The following is a 16,812-nucleotide window of genomic DNA, read 5'->3' on the forward strand; positions in this document are numbered from 1 at the left end:
ACAAGCGCTGTGGTGACGTCACCACCACTGAGTGGCGAACGGCAGCTCTCTTGGAAATCAATTGTCGTCGGCTTCGAATCGATTCAAGTGTTGTTAATCGATGTCTCCCCACTCGCGTCATCATGCCGAGATGGCGTGCAAGCGGTTGTTTTCCGCCTCCGGGACAAAAAATGAAGTGATCTTGTCATACGTTCAAATGTTTTTAAAGGACGTTCTCAGAGTTTGAAAATATTCAGTTGAGTCAAATCGAATTACAATTTACGTTAACTCCAAAGTCGCATTCAATGTTACAAAAGTAGTGCGCACAACCTGCTGGGGTGGGGGTGTGGCAAGGCGCTGTGTGAGCCGCCGCTCGCCCATTGATCGGGACTCGATGCGTGACGTCGCCGCGCGGTTGGTTGCCGGAGAGACGCGGGGCGAGTGGAGACAGCGGTGCAGGTAACAGTCAACTAAAACTATTCAAAACTATATTCAGTATTTTTTATATTTTACCAGCTAAGGCTCCACACTGAGCTGTATTATAGCTCTTTTTCAGAATCGACCTGACTACCACATTATACCTCAACGGAAGTGGCGTATCATCGCGTGTAAATTTATAGCAGCCAAACGCGCGTTGATTCTTAATGTGGAGGGGAAAACCCGGAAAAAAATCCACGCGAACACGGGGAGAGAGAGAGACACGCAAACTCAAAATATACAGCCGAAGTCGGGGTTGGGATAGAACCGACGACCTCCTGTATACCAAGCGACGTAGCTACCATCTCGCCAGCGCGTCCACACACGCGGTGCGACACGAGAACACCACGGGCAGTGAGCGTCCCGCATCAGTCAGAGCCAGAATTGTGTGTGCGTGGGGAGGGGTAGCGTCGTGGTTAGCGGTCCTGGGCCTCTCCTAGGTCGACTCGGTTTCAATGTAAGAACCTGGTACGGTGTGTAGAAACATCGCCACTGGGAGACAAACGCGGTCGCGCGTGGTGTTGGCCGCCCCCTCGTGTGGCCTTCGTGGGTGCTGCTCGCTACCAGCACTTGCCCCGACAGTCTGTTAAGGCGACATGGAGGATCTTTTTTGCGTGCTACCAGATGTTGATTGGCGAATGGACGCTCTGTTCGAGTCGGGTCAACCTCGACACCTGTAAATACGCGACACGCAAATGAGCACTCGTCGACAGTGGAAATTGCTACTAACCATTTAGAAAGTTTCAGCTGTGGTTTCTTCCAAATCGGACTGCTGATGAAGACACTGAATGTCAAAACCGGTCCAGAGTTTGCTTGCGTTGAACCCATGCTGTCTGAGATGCGCTCCCAAAAGGCCGATATACATAGTTGTTTTGTACGTAGAGGGACATATATATGTGCAGGAGGCGTGTAATGTCTTTTGTTACAGCAGAAATCCAATAATTCGCGATGTGGTAATCTACAAATCCCTGTAATTCGGGGATTTGTGATTCGCGATTTGCTTCCGTAATCCAGCAATGTCGTCTTTTGGGTTTGTATCAGTATAGACTAGCTGTGCTCACGCGATCTGTTAGGAAGTATTTAGCATGTATTTACTTGGATATCAAGTATCATAAATACAACACCGGTACAGCATAACATAACGGTGGTCACTCTTTGGTTCTTTCGGTAAAGTCACGTATAAAGATAAAATAATAAATTAAATAATAACATACAGGTATAAATGAGAACCTCATTTGCCAGTAAAATATGATAATTGGTTTTTTACCCTTCTATCTGGCAACAAAGCTGACACCTTTTTATCAACTTCAAGGACAGTGCACATTATCAGAGTTATGTCTTTTGTTTGTATTATGACTGCAGGTATTGCGGTCTATGCAAACATGACTCCTTGTAAAAAGGTGTCAGTTTTGTTGCCAGATAGAAGGGTAAAAAACCAATTAGGTATAAATGAAATAGCAACAAAAATCTAACCAGAAAACTATAGACAGACATATAAGCAGACAGATATCACCAAGATACATAGAGAGAGAGTAACACATAGGCACAGAGAGGAAAGTAATTGTTGGAGGCAGTACAGAAAGTAGGCTTCCATCCTCTGTGAATGCTTCTCAGGCTCATGCTCTGCACCCTGCCTCGTCAGAATCTACGTTCACTTAGCTGCCCTAGGTAAACTCGGCCAAAAATGTATACTTTATACAGTCGGGTGTGTCAACATTAGAAAGACATATTGTTTTTGCAACAGCAACCCAATAAACATTCTGCCAGCCTTCAGGGTTGCTCGCCTAGAATACCCCCCCCCACCAGCCAGAAGGCTATATGGCTTAAAGGTGGATCTTATTATCCCTTTTATGATTTAGCATTATCCCTGCTGGGTCCACCATCGGAGATCCATCGCTCTCATTTACAGGCACGCCGAGCCGGGCTGGCCGGTCGGCATGGTGCGGTGAAGTCGCTTCGTGAACCAGCCACGTGCGGGAGAATATGGCGAAGGCACGAACACTTATTGACCCGTAGTGGGATGTTTTTGTTTGTTTTGTACCGGGTCACTGGGGTTGTCTGCCGCTTTTATCACAAAGAGCCACGGGGTCTTTCTTTAATGTCCACGTGGGTAGACGCGAGATCGGTTGAAACGTCTCGCGTGAAGGATGGCTCCGCTGACTCTGCGCACACTCGGGTTGTTCGAGTCCAGGCCAGGGGGGAGAGACACCAACCGACTACCGATGATGTCATGGCACAGGGCGATGGGCGATCGTGCGCGTGGTGGGCGCGTGTCCACTGTTGGCTGTGGTGGTGGACGCGGTAGCGTGCGACTTGGCGATTGTTTCTACGATCTGGGCGGCGTCTGTGTAGAAGTATGGCGGATTTTGCACTGCGCGACAAATCCGTTGACCTGATTCCCGCTCACGGCCAACATTGGTGGCAAATATTTCCACCGGTGCTGAACTCCCCCGCCCCCCCATATATACTCAAAGTGAAATGAGTTCCTGGTGTGGTGTGTAATATCACTAGATAAATGTGTCCAAAACACCCCATTTTATGCTGTGTTGGCGTTCATAGGTGTTCAATAACAGCACTTGCCCCTGCGGTCTGTTGAGGCTATGCAGGGATCTTTTGTCTTTGTTACATTCTGCCCGACTGAAATGCCCATATACCGTAGCAGTCATTGGAATCAACATGAATGTCAGAATATTATAGCTTAATGAAACCGGTTGTGTGATTTTTTTATATTCTAGGAATATCTGTTTTAAATACAACAGGATGTTTCACAGATAAAGTTACGTTAGTAATGATGATGTTGATGGTAGTGATAGCATTGTGAGTGATGATTGTATTTATTTTGGTAGGGGTAATGATGTTGATGATGGTGGTTGTTGTTTGGGGTAGTTATGATGATGATGGTGTTGGTAATGGTGACAATCGTTCATGATTTACATGATTATGATAGTCACAATAATGATTATGACGTTCATGATCACGATGATAATGGCGGTGATGACTATGATGATGTTGATTGTTGGAGGAGGTTATGAGGATGCCGACAATGGGGGAGATGATAATGATGTCATTGTAATGACAACAATAGTCATGCTGTTGGTATTGCATTGTTATGGTGATCATGATGATTTTCCCACGTGTACACGTGCAGCCCTTTGATCAATCCACAGCTGAATGAGTGCTTTCCCACACCATACAGATTATGGGGACTATTTGACGATCGTCTCTGTGGCGAGGCCTTAAATAGACAGAGGGGGTGGAGAGAGGGAGGGGTTAGAGAAACGTCGTATGCTAGTATTTAATTTATTATTTTATCTTTATACGTGACTTTACCGAAAGAACCAAAGAGTAATTCCTGCAGTCACGAAAGCTCCAAATTAAGATAACGGTGGTCCTCATGAAGCAGTCTGACGATGTCGCTGTTGCCCCTTGAGTGAGCTGCAGAACTCTCCATCACAAGGTGCACTTAGATTCAGTAGCTACTTTCCCCATTCGAACATGTGATGACACCCTGAGTCCTATACTATTTTAATACCACCGTCCGACGAGCAATGATTTCGGAAATTATTCGAAGAACCGTCCGACCAAGTCTAGGGCACGAGGAGTCAAATCTTGCCTTTGGAACACGGAGCCAGTCAATCGCAATCAGACTGGGTGCTGCTATACGGCAACAGACTGTGAATCTTTGTGTTCAGCTGCTCATAACATTGGTCTTCTGATTGATTTTGACGCACAGACGCAATATTTTCTGACCGGGGTTGTGAATTGCGGGAAAATAAAAATGTATTCCAAATTTTTTGTTATGATACTGTACCGCGCACCAGCGGTGTACCGCCAATACGGTGTAATGCAAGGACATCTTCTAATATAGACCCACATGAAACATTTAACACGTAGGCTTTCGCGACCAATATAATTCATAATAGAGGTTTTTGGGAAACGTCGTACTCAGATTGTCAACGTTGTGGCTTGGCTCTCCAACAAACTGGTGTGATGTACTCGTGACGTATTGGCATGTTCTGTTTACGTGACAACCCTTACTACTTTGCTGTGTCGGGTGGTGGCGGGTTTAACGACACATTTCTATATTTACGTGATCTAACCCAAAAAACCTCCATTATGCACATGGAAGATGTTGCACCATTTGGGTGTTAGAAAACGCGTAATAAAAAAATCAGTGATTTTATTTCATGTAATGAATGCAACTGTGCAGTTAATTCATCCCATAATCCATAGCATACGTCAGCGTAAACATGTTTTCACGGGGATTGTTTAACGACTCTCCACGGTGTACCGCAGGTTACAGGACCCACGATTTGATCCCCCACAGGAACGCGGATTATTGGATTATTATTGGACTTACATTTTTCACAACGACGATACAGTATTAATTATTTTATTTAGTATACTATATAATATTTTATATGTGTACAGCTAATTATCATACTCCACATGTACATTACTACTAATATAGCACTATATAGCACTTTATAAGTGGCTCTACATGTGGAGAATGTTATGCATGCCAGACAAAATTATTTGTAGCATCGTTGTGCAGAATATAAGTACAGTAATAATAAATAAGCAATGTCTCCTTCAAATATCTGTCCCTCTACGTAATTTTATTTTTTATATTAACCAAGTGTACTGATGTACCAATGAGCTCAAACAACAATAATTAGCACGTTAAATGCTTATGGACATGACAATTCACCTTTTTGGAGAGTCTTATGACATAATCTTGGCTAGTTTGTTATGTAGTCTAACCAAAATAACTATTGTAAATAACCACCCAGGAATGTCTGTCCTTAACGCTCGTGACCTCACTCCACATCGACCAGCCCGCCTCATTAATATTCATGAGCAGGTGACGTCCTCCAAATGGACCCCCCACCCCTCCTCACTGGCGGAGCTAGTGGGGGGTGGGGTGGCACGTGCCCCCCCAATGATCCGATCTAAATCCCTAATTTCGATCGGATCATTGGGGTTTATTAGTAATAAATCGGCATTTTGCGACCCCCACTGCCACTGTATAGCATACTATTATGTGCCAGGGACTCTATGAGATGATAGGACAATAGTCTGAGTCCATAATTGGCAATAAGTAACGTCAAAGCAGTTATAAGTCACTCACAGAATTGTGCGCAGTTGCGTATACAGTACACGACTTCCCTGAAGGCATATCTTAAGTGAGCGCGATGCCGATCACACACAGTTCGAATTCGACCCTCGATTGATGGCTGCACACATCGCCGCACACGCGTCGAATAAAAAGCAAGGGACAAGTCCTTACTTACTAACAACTATCATTTTTCATTGCTGGAGGAGTTGCCACCCCTACCTGAAAATCCTGGCTCCGCCATTTCCCCTCATTAATAATCCAAAACGGGTAACTTCACTCAATATGGAGTACTCCCCCTGCCCCTTACTAATAACACTGTAAGAAAAATTGTCCCTGGGTCGTAAGTGTTATTTTCTAATTGCGTATGCCTCAAAAGTACAGAAAATGGCTATTCCCCCCAAAAACTTCGCTTTTGTGACCAGGACAGTGATATTTTTAAATGTACCTATTTCCATTGAGCATTTCAGATAGATTCAGTGCGGAGTAAACTTGGAGTAACTTCGAGAACATTCTAGAACTTTCCAGTAATATAAATACTAGTATAAATACAGGGGCCTTAAGCCCACCAGTTCAGTTTAGTTCCAGCTGCCGAAGTGGATATATATCTGCATTTTTCTGAGATGGCATTAAGCGGCTGCAAGCAACCGGCAGACGCATTTTGCTATGTCTGCGGCCAATTTATCAATACAAGAGCGAAAAAGTACCTGTTGAAGCATCTGCTAAGATGTGTGAGGCCCACAAGGCATATTTACGATATTTCGGCATGCCTGTCGGGGATCAAGACAAACCCTGGGCACCTCATTTCACCTGCCAGCAATGCAAAAAAACTATGGAATGTAAGATGGACAATTGTTGCTCGGAATTTTATATTATAAAATATAAAAAATTGTAAAACTTTTTTATTTTAAAATGTTTTACAATTTTCAATGCAAGTCAGAGAGCGAGGAAGATGTAGATCCAGATGACATTTTCAGAGGTGGAGCCGAGGAGAGAAACCAAAAAGACCTCAACGACTTGATCAGAGATCTTGGTCTCACCAAGTCCAATGCTGCTGAGCTTTTGATGTCTCGGCTCAAGCAGTGAAACTGGTTGAATGCAAGTGTGCAAGTCGCAGATCAGAGGAAGCGTCACCAACCTTTTTGCAGCTTCTTCACCCGTCAAGATGGGCTCTGCTTCTGCCACAATGTGACCAGTCTGTTCGAGGCAATCGGAATCGCCTGTAACCAGAATGAGTGGCGCCTCTTCATTGACAGCTCATCCAGGAGCCTCAAAGCCGTGCTGCTCCGTAATGGTAATAAGTACCCGTCTCTTCCCCTGGCTCGCTCGGTGCACCTCAAAGAGGATTACAACAGCATCAAGACCTTGCTGGATGCCTTGAAGTATGATGAGTATGGCAGGGAGGTCATCGTAAACTTAAAAATGGTGGCATTCCTGAAAGGTCTCCAAGGCGGTTTTACCAAGTTTCCCTGCTATTTTTGCCTTTGGGACAACAGGGACACCAAGGCGCACTACCACAGGTGGGACTGACCACAGCGGACCGAGTTCTCTGTGGGGAGGAACGTCAAGTGGGAGCCACTGGTGGACCCCCGGAAGGTGCTGATGCCACCACGGCACATCAAAGTGGGCCTTATGGAACAATTTGTCAGAGCTGTAGATAAGGAGTCGGCAGCCTTCAAGTACCTTCAAGACTACAGTGGAACCTCGGTATATGTCGTTAATTCGTTCCAGAAGGTAGGACTTATACCGAAAATGACGTATACCAAACGATTTTTTCCCATAAGAAATAAAGGGAAAGGAAATAATCCGTTCCAGAGGAAAATAAATTATATTTTATATGGCATATTATACATTAATGGGGTTGTATAAAATAATTTAGACACTAATTACGAAAATGCTTACAGAAGCCACGTGACCGCGCTGCTGGCAGCTGCGCTGGCCACGTGGCGTGTCTCAACCCCGCAAGTAGCACGCGCCTCGACCTGGGGCCCTCCATGGGGGCAGCCCTCCACGTCCCCCGCCCCTCTCCTCTACGTCCCCCCCCCCCCTCTCCACCACGCTACCCTGCCCCTTTTCCCCACATCCCCTGCCCCTCTCCCCCACGCCACGCCACCCCGCCCCTCCCCCCCACGTCCCCCGCCTCCCCCCGCTACCCCACCACTCTCGCTTTGTTTCAGTCGTGAACGGGCATACGCGGGTACTGTACGCGGTGACTCATCCCGACCCACACAAGTTTTAGCAAAGGCGTCGTATCCCAAGCAAGACGTCGTATCCCAAGATATATTTTTTATACGTATACGACGTATACCAAATTCGACGTATTCCAAAGCGGTTGTATACCGAGGATCCACTGTACTTCCCGAAGCTGTCTGAGGCAAAGGTGAAAGCTGGTGTTTTCGTCGAATCACAGATAAAGAAGATCCTGGAGTGCAATGAATTCCCCAAGAAGCTCACAAGTAAGGAGAAAGCGGCTTGGAACAGCTTTGTCGCAGTCGTTCGGGTCCTCCTGGGAAATCACAAGGCCGAAAACTATGTGGAGCTGGTTGAGACTGGTGAAGAACGATGGCACAATGGGCTGTAGGATGTCCCTCAAAGTCCATTTCCTTTATGCTCATCTTGATAAATTCAAGGAGAATATGGCAGCGCACTCGGAGGAAATGGGCGAGCGCTTCCACCAGGATATACTGGACTTTGAACGCCGCTACCAAGGACAGTATAATGAGAACATGATGGGAGGCTACATTTGGGGGCTGATTCATGAAAGTAATTTACAGTATAATTGTAAATCTTCAAAAACTACTCCCTTCTAAATCTTTTGTAATAATTTTTGTATTACTTTAGTATAAATACATGTTAATTTCGATTCATATGTTTTTTTTCTGACTTTATGTGAACGAAAAGACACACATTCGCCCGTTTTCTCATTGAAAATAGGTACATTTCTAAATATCACTGTCCTGGTCACAAAACCAAAGTTTGTGGGGAATAATAGCCATTTTCTATACTTTTTAGGCAGAAGCAATTAAAAAATAACACTTACTACCCAGGAACAAAAATTGTGTTACACATAGTGTAGTCATGCGTAAGTGATGTCACTCCACATCGAACAGCCCCCCTCATTAATAATCATGAGCAGATGACATCACTCCACATGGAGCACGCACCCCCCTAATTAATAATCATGAGCAGGTGACGTCACTCCACATCGAACAGCCCCCCTAATTAATAATCATAAGGTGACGTCCTCCAAATGGACACCTCCCCCCATTCATAATAATTAGCGGCTGACGTCACTCCACATGGGGGGCCGAGGTCCCTCCTCCCCCCTCCTCAGCGTTAACTTACAAACCTCACTACAAAGGCAAAACCCTCAAGTCAAGCAATCTCCGTAATGCTATTGAGACATCAAAGTAAAAAGGACGTCATGATGAACAAGGGATTATAACCTTAAAATGAAATAGGTCTGTGTCACTGCGCCCTTACAGATTGCACACGCATTGATGCAATGAATATCACGTCGCGGTCTGCTTTTCACTTGCAAGTTTCAGATTAACTGCAATACACCCGTCCTTGGACAGGCTAAAGGCTAGTTGTAAATAATTGAGCAGTTTTACATACAGTGAGGGAAAAAAGTATTTGATCCCCTGCTGATTTTGTACGTTTGCCCACTGACAAAGAAATGATCAGTCTATAATTTTTATGGTAGGTTTATTTGAACAGTGAGAGACAGAATAACAACAACAAAATCCAGAAAAAACGCATGTCAAAAATGTTATAAATTGATTTGCATTTCAATGAGGGAAATAAGTATTTGACCCCTCTGAAAAACATGACTTAGTACTTGGTGGCAAAACCCTTGTTGGCAATCACAGTGGTCAGACGTTTCTTGTAGTTGACCACCAGGTTTGCACACATCTCAAGAGGGATTTTGTCCCACTCCTCTTTGCAGATCTTCTCCAAGTCATTAAGGTTTCGAGGCTGACGTTTGGCAACTCGAACCTTCAGCTCCCTCCACAGATTTTCTATTGGATTAAGGTCTGGAGACTGACTAGGCCACTCCAGGACCTGAATGTGCTTCTTCTTGAGCCACTCCTTTGTTACCTTGGCCGTGTGTTTTGGGTCATTGACATGCTGGAATACCCATCCACGACCCATTTTCAATGCCCTGGCTGAGGGAAGGAGGTTCTCACCCAAGATTTGACGGTACATGGCCCCGTCCATCGTCCCTTTGATGCGGTGAAGTTGTCCTGTCCCCTTAGCAGAAAAACACCCCCAAAGCATAATGTGTCCACCTCCATGTTTGACGGTGGGGATGGTGTTCTTGGGGTCATAGGCAGCATTCCTCCTCCTCCAAACACGGGAGTTGAGTTGATGCCAAAGAGCTCCATTTTGGTCTCATCTGACCACAACACTTTCACCCAGTTGTCCTCTGAATCATTGACAAACTTCAGACGGGCATGTATATGTGCTTTCTTGAGCAGAGGGATCTTGCGGGCGCTGCAGGATTTCAGTCCTTTACGGCGTACTGTGTTACCAACTGTTTTCTTGGTGTCTATGGTCCCAGTTGCCTTGAGATCATTGACAAGATTCTCCCGTGTATTTCTGGGCGGATTCCTCACCGTTCTCATGATCATTGCAACTCCACGAGGTGAGATCTTGCATGGAGCCCCAGGCCGAGGGAGATTGACAGTTCTTTTGTGTTTCTTACATTTGCGAATAATCGCACCAACTGTTGTCAACTTCTCACCAAGCTGCTTGGCGATGGACTTGTAGCCCATTCCAGCCTTGTGTAGGTCTACAATCTTGTCCCTGACATTCTTGGAGAGCTCTTTGGTCTTGGCCATGGTGGAGAGTTTGGAATCTGATTGATTGATTGATTGGTTCTGTGAACAGGTGTCTTTTATACAGGTAACAAGCTCAGATTAGGAGCACTCCCTTTAAGAGTGTGCTCCTAATCTCAGCTTGTTACCTATATAAAAGACACCTGGGATCCAGAAATCTTTCTGATTGAGAGGGGGTCAAATACTTATTTCCCTCATTGAAATGCAAATCAATTTATAACATTTTTGACATGCGTTTTTTCTGGATTTTGTTGTTGTTATTCTGTCTCTCACTGTTCAAATAAACCTACCATTAAAATTATAGACTGATCATTTCTTTGTCAGTGGGCAAACATACAAAATCAGCAGGGGATCAAATACTTTGTTCCCTCACTGTATATAAATTGCATTGGCATATGTGGTCATTGACACGGTAAAACTAGTCAAGATGGTGTGGTGATGTTGCAGTGTCAAGAAAAGTGCTTCATGGTGTCTTAAACTCTCTTCTCATTTGACAGCAATTGGAGAGTACAGCCATGTCTTTAGCTGCATGCAGTGAGGCATGGGGCGTCTGCGAGAATGCCGGCAATTCACGGAGCAAGACCAGAGGTCGAGCCATGCTGCCCACGTCTAGAGAGGTATTTGTATGCTTGAATAATAATAGTGAAAATTATTGTACAGGCAGACCTTGCTTAGCGCTCAAAATGTGTATGCTGGAGAAGTGGCCACTAATCAAATCGGCGAATAAAGGAGTTCATTAGACAATTGTATATATGGGAATGCATTCCCAACAGCTTTAATTCTTACATGTGTAATGCGAGCGTAGGCTGGGGCTTCGCCGCCCCAGCCCCTAAGGCGACACGAGCCATCGGGTAAAGGGTCAAGGGTGGAGCCCGCGGGCGCTAGGGGGTGGTATTATCTGGAAAGTTCTTAAGGGGTGTGGTGAAAGGCAGAGTCTGGGTGACGCGGGAAGGGGATATAATGGAGAGCCGGAAGGGGCTCGAGGTCAGTTGGTGAGAGCTGGAAGCTGGACCACGTCGCGGGTCTCCGTGAGCCATCGGCCACGTGGCGTCGCGGAGACGGCTCCCAGCGCGCCGTCTGCCAGCGGTGCGCGGGAGCGGGGAAGCGGGACGCCAGCTCACGCGACGCGCCGAGAGCGAGAGAATGGCGTGAGAGCGGGACGCCAGCTCACGCGACGCGCCGCGGAACGTCCGAGAGAGCGGAACGCGAGCTGTCCATATAACGAAAAAATAAACAGACGGAGACACAGTCGCTTCTTCTTGGTTCTTTCGGTAAAGTCACGTAGAAGGGAAATAATAAAATAATAAAAATAAAACATAATAAAATACAATTTTCACGACGTTTCGGCCACAACGCAAGCAGCCGTCCTCAGGTGAAGAACAGGTCTGTCGGAAAGACAGCGTCTGAATGAACACAGTCGCTTGTCGTCGACCTGTATTATTGCACATGTATGAGAAATATATGAGGGCTTCATTGAGGTATTGGTAACAGCACTTATAATACAGATGCTAAAACTTCTTTTGAATAAGTAATATTTTAAAATACTTTTTTTTAAACACGCTTTAATGAAATGTACCGTATGAGTAATGGCAGAACTCCACAACTCCAGGAAGTGGCCCCGAGGCTTGCCATAATGTAAGGGACCGTGGTCAATTACAGCCTACGTAAGTTGAGCGTTGACAATTAGACCCAAGCCGAAACATAACATATAAAAAAGATTGTTTCAAAATATATTTTTTATTTTTTTTGATAGAATATAGTATTGTCATTGATACGGCTATTTTAATACACACAATGGACTGGAAGGACAAGATTAAAGGGCTCGTATAATGCACATGCATAATGTACGTTGACTCATTAATCGCCCCCCCTCCACTTTGCGCAAGAGCGTGGAGTGTGGTCACCACATCTACTCCTCTATATAAGGAACAAAACAGGTGGACTTCTCCACAAATCTGTCTGTCGCCTGATGAAGCTAGTTGTAATACTGGCAAAACATCGTACTCAGATTGTAAATGTTGTGGCTTGGCTCTCCAACACACCAGTGTGCTGTACTAGTGACAAATTGGCATGTTCTGTTTACATTACAACCCTTACTAGTTGGCTGTGTCGGGTGGTGGTGGATTTTAACGACACATATATTTACACGATCTAACAAAACAAACCTCTTATGGATGATATTCGTCGTGAAAGCCTACGTGTTTAACGGGATATTCGATGTCCCCTATGAAGCCGATGGCGTTTATTTTACGGCTCGTACATCTTAGTATTAACCAGGACGGCCTGTCGGAATAGAACCGCAAACCTCTGCAACAAGTGGCAAATGCACTACCGCTGAGCCACGTCAATTATTTTATTCATAAACTTAGGTTTCCACGGCCAGCGTTATGATGCATAGTTGATTTGTGGGCTTAATTGAGGAGTGTGTATGTTCTCCACCTGCTGTACATGGACGACTCGTAGACTGAACTCTTAGTAAGGGCTTGCGCCAGTTTATTAACACAGAGGTAACAAAACACACCAGAGGAAGGTGTCCCTACACTCAGTCCTTGACGCGGACGTCAGGCTCTATCTATTCCTAGCCTGGGCTATCTCTTGGCCTCTCACTCGAGTTGGGATGGGGGTTTATCCAACACCACCCGACCGAGGAGAGCAGCACCCCACGTAATCTTAACCGGCTCTTGCAGACTTCTCTGAGCCCTACCCCTGGCTGTATCTTCGGCTCTCCTACTCGTAGAACCCGGACGGGGGATAAGCCAACACCGTCCGGTCACGAGCAGGAGAGACCTTCTTAAGACGCTCACCATCCCGGGCTCCCACAACGACTCCGCTTTCGCCACGGGGTCCCCCTTAAGTATTTCCCGTGACATGACGTCATTGCGCCTCACAGCGCTTATGATGTCATGTCGTCATACTACTCTACACATGTGTAGTGAGTGACATTGGGGATGTCACTGTATGGTGCCGGAAAGCATCGTGTGTGTTGCAGAGTGATGCCGGCTCTAGCAGAGCATGGCGTGCGATGCACTGTGTTGCCTCTGAAGAAGAACTTCTGCAACTCAGTTGGACTCACTACACATGGATTTCCTCCCAGAAAATAAAAAACCCCTTCCAATTGAACATGTATTGCTCATCTATCCCAATGCTGGAAATTACTTGCAAAATTACTGATTTCGGATGACAGATGCAATCATCATCCCCTCCTGCTGCCAAAAAAATGGCATGACCCTCGTTAAAAATATTCTTGAGACTTAGGATTTTCTGGGTCAGGAAGTGTAACAATAATAAAAATGTCCTTGTCCCTAACTCTTGTTTCTGTCCTCCTGACAGGTGGAGGTGAATGTGAGTGTGCGCCACATGTACCTGTACAGCCGCGAGGTGCGTGGGGTGGTGGCACGTCTCCGCGCCGAGTGTGGGTCACTGTCCGTGCACGCAGTTGCCTTGGCCCACACTCAAGGTGATCTGAACAAGGCCTTGGGACACGTTCGTAATGAGAAACATGCAAATGTGCAAGCTTCTAGCATGCGATCGCGACGACCTACACGTGAGGTGGTAAGTCTTGAATAATAATAATTTAGTTGACAGTAATACCCCGGTTTATGTCGGGGATGCTTTCCTTAAATGTGCGACAACGAATACCGAAACGACGTAAATCAACGCAATTTTGCCACGAGGACTAAACAATGCTGAAGCCGTGTTAATGCGTGCATCTTCATCCTAGACGTATCCGCAACATTACATTCAATTACTAAAAATACTACACTCAATACTAGTTTCGGCAGTAAACGTTAAAACATTATTAGCAGTACATTATGAAAATAAAATCACTAAAATATCATGCGTAATTACTATATTGTACTCCACAGTACAGAACATTTCTTTATGCGCGATGCAAAGTAGTTTGTGTACAGGGTTAGGTGGAGGTGAAGGTTGAGAGGCGACGGTTACGAGAAAGGGCAGACGATGCTGTCAGCGACATGAGTGTGGGTTGAGGCAACGCTAGTCGGGTAGCGGTGGTGTTGATAATGAAGTGACAACGTATTTTCTAAACGATATAAAAGGGGGAGGTGTAAAATCGCAAGGCTTACAGCGCAAGGCTATCACGAAGGCGCAGTACAGCACATACAGTAGTCTGCAGTAGCTACATGTTGTGATGTTGCTTTGTGGAATGCCAATTGAGGAATTTGTCGGTCATTTGTGAATTTGGAAAATTTGAACCGTGACAGCAACACACATTGGCCTACTCTTATCAAACTAGCTTCTTTGCCCATCCTAGGACGGAAGCTGTAATATTTACGAAAAAAATTAGCAGAGTATAATTGTATCTTGTGTTAATTGAATGGCAGTGAATCTTGCACGAAATTATGTCATGAAACACTTCACTGCATTTCACTGTAGCACTGTATATAACTGACCTTCAATTTGTTCTAATTCACTGCTCTGATACTTTATTATTTTCTGCTTTCGGCCGCTGGGGTGCAAATAAATTGGATTGCAATACAATATTTGGAAAATCACCGAGAAATGTCTATTTTACCAAAATGTAGAAGCATAAATTAGACTTATCTTAGGAAAAAATATAGACCCCAAATCCAATTTGTTGACGCGTAGAATTATTTATCAGATTCATTTTAAATAAAGAAACGTGAAACTTAAAGCGAATTTGCAACAAATAATAATTCTGCTCTACCTTAATGACGGGCGTGCGGCATGTGGAGTGACGTCACGCGCGGGACACAAACTCCCTAATTAATAATCATGAGCGGATGACGTCACTGTTGTGGACCACGCCACCCACCCCCTCATTAATAATCAAGAGTGGATGATGTCATTCCACATGGAGTTCCCCCCCTGATCAATAATCATGAGCGGATTCCGTCACTCCACATGGAGCTCCCACTCTTCATCAATAATCATGGCATGATGACGTCACTCATGTGGACCCTGGCTCCACCCCCTCATTAATAATCATGAGCGGGTCTTTATTTTCGATTGAATATTTCAGATTAACTGCAATACACCCGTCCTTGGACGGGCTATAGGCTACTTTTATAATAATTTAGAAGCAAAAATTAGACTTACCTTTTGTTTCAAGTGCTGAAGAAATAAATAAAGACACCAAATACACTTTGTTGCTGCGTAGAAATATTGATTTGATTACATTTCAATAAAGAAACGTCAAATTTAAAGTTAATTTGCGTAAAACAAATTATTTCCAATCAACCTGCGGGAATGTAAAAATCCACCCGCTCATGATTATGAATGAGGGGGGGGTGTCTCTTTTGCAGTGACGTCACGTATGGATTTAGCACTGCTGCGTATATTTATTTTTTACTTTCTGTAAAGAAACGTCATATTTGAAGCAACTTTGCGAAAAAACTATCTTTCCACTCGGCCTTCCGCGTGAGTGTAAAAATCCACCCGCTCATGATTATTTTATTATTAATGACGGGGGAGGGGGTATGTGGAGTGACGTCACGTGCATTACACACATTTCTGGGCTATTATAGTAGTAATGCCATCAGCGGGAATTATAACGTCCACTGTGAAGCGTCACTTTCATGTAAATTGCATCATCAGAATCGCTGATTTAGATCTCTGTCGCGAGAAGAAAGCTCAAAGTGGTCCATGGGCGACCGGGATTTTGCTTCGGTGGCCATTGGACTTTGGAACTCTCTGTCAAAGTTGGTCAAGGGGTCTAGTTCAGTTTGGGCCTTCAGGTCGCCCCTAAAAATATTTATCTTTTAAGAAAGCATCTCGAATTTTAACTTAGCCACTTCTTACCCCCCCCCCCCCATTGTAAGGCACCTTGATGTTTTATGCATGGGGTCAGTAAAAGAGAAGAAGCAGAAAGAGAAGTGTTGTGAGCTGCGGTCCTGAGTGAATGTGTGTACAGGTGAGCGTGTAGCTCGGTGAGTGAGCGTGTGGGTGATTTGCCACAGTGTAATGGTTAGCACACTGGATTTGCGATGATCCTAAGGTCACCAGTTTGTTTCTGTGGCAGTTGAAACAACGGTGCAAGTCTCTCGAATTCCCCCCCCCCCCTCCACTTGTGTAAGAACTCATCATTCATTCGTCGAAAATGTAAAAAAACAATTCAGGACCTGACTGTGACTCAGTGTGGATCTCCTGGAGTAAGTCTATTTTATTATAAAGAGTTAAAGGGGCTGTTTGATGACACGACTAGAGAGCTGGCTTGCACTGCAGGGAACTTAATATTCAACTTGGATTCCGCAACCCTCAATGGCCTTTTTAAGTTAAATTTGTGCATGTAAGACTCGCACAAACAACCATACCCAGAAACCCATAGACTCCAACAGAGACTCATACATTACTACAGACACTCAGACTCACACAGTGACCCCATACTCACAGAGACCGATAGACATGCACAGAGAC

At 45.0% G+C, this 16,812-nt stretch overlaps 1 long non-coding RNA gene across 1 annotated transcript; it reads left to right on the forward strand.

Moving 5' to 3' along the window:
- Positions 1-329: 329 nt before the first annotated feature.
- LOC144739056 (uncharacterized) lies at positions 330-13,870 on the forward strand. The gene is made up of 3 exons (XR_013589341.1): positions 330-438; positions 10,911-11,030; positions 13,744-13,870. It is a non-coding gene; the product is annotated as an uncharacterized LOC144739056 (long non-coding RNA).
- The last annotated feature ends 2,942 nt before the right edge of the window (positions 13,871-16,812 follow it).

The sequence above is a fragment of the Lampetra planeri genome, unplaced genomic scaffold (genome assembly GCF_965212315.1).
Source record: "Lampetra planeri unplaced genomic scaffold, kcLamPlan1.2.h2 scaffold_128, whole genome shotgun sequence".
NCBI classification, from domain to species: Eukaryota; Metazoa; Chordata; class Hyperoartia; order Petromyzontiformes; family Petromyzontidae; genus Lampetra; species Lampetra planeri.